The sequence below is a fragment of the Gavialis gangeticus genome, unplaced genomic scaffold (genome assembly GCF_001723915.1).
Source record: "Gavialis gangeticus isolate Ggan-Ray unplaced genomic scaffold, GavGan_comp1, whole genome shotgun sequence".
NCBI classification, from domain to species: domain Eukaryota; kingdom Metazoa; phylum Chordata; order Crocodylia; family Gavialidae; genus Gavialis; species Gavialis gangeticus.
The window spans coordinates 79,313,748-79,314,622 of NW_017728993.1; the positions used below are offsets into that span (position 1 = coordinate 79,313,748).

The 875-nt window shown below is 40.6% G+C and overlaps 1 long non-coding RNA gene across 1 annotated transcript in view; it reads right to left on the reverse strand.

Moving 5' to 3' along the window:
• LOC109287096 overlaps positions 1 to 444 on the reverse strand; it is a 115,992-nt gene extending 115,548 nt beyond the window's left edge. The window contains exon 1 of the long non-coding RNA XR_002094766.1: positions 249 to 444. This is a non-coding gene — a long non-coding RNA (uncharacterized LOC109287096). The remainder of the gene's footprint in view (positions 1 to 248) is intronic.
• Positions 445 to 875: the final 431 nt, after the last annotated feature.

The following is an 875-nucleotide window of genomic DNA, read 5'->3' on the forward strand; positions in this document are numbered from 1 at the left end:
TAGGAAGCAGTGTGGCAGGGGATTCTCATGCAGACCCTGCCCTAAGGGATAAGTGATTTCCCCCCCCCCCCCTTTTAATTGAAGAATGGAGGAAATATTCTTGAAAGATTTATCTATTCAGACAATATTGTCAATCTGCATAATCAGAGAAAAAACAAACGGAGCATATTTTTAAAATTTGGTGCATGCAACGTGGAAACAGCTTTACAGTATATGCTTTAAGGATAGAAAAGAAAATCAGTACTCACAGTTTCATAATGCTAAGCTGTACTAAATACTCAGTTCCCTGCAGCAGAGAAGAGTCTGATGGGTGAGTGCCAAGAATGCAGAATCCCAGTTTAATGCAGGAGGAAAGTATAAAAGTGCTTCATAAAGTCACTCGGAAGTCAGCCACTTGTGTTCAGACATCCCATTGCTGCAAAGCAGGCTGTACTATCTGCAGTTCTGAATTGAGCTAAATACTGCCCATGTGAAAGACAGGGGAAACACAGTCATGTGGGAGACACAAATCTACTTCATTGGCTCTAACGGCATAACTTAGGCATCCCTGCTTTTCCACTATTGGTCAATAGTTAAAACTGAAAGAGTCTAGGTCCTCCTAGTGAGTCTTTCCTCTCTATGTGTGGAAGAATGACTGTAGGATTTTACAGTGACAGGATTAGTTAAGAAATGGACTCAAGACATCCTTTGACTGAAATTGGTGGGTGTGGGTGGAGGGACTGGAAGCTGAGCTTTCCCTAAACATGCATGCATATATATATATAACATTTTCCTTTTCCTTGGCCAGCATTTTATGTATAAGGGAATGCCTATAGTTAACTGTTGAAGATTAGGGGAAAAATTGAAAGTTTTTGTTCAGGGTTCAGTTTAAGGGT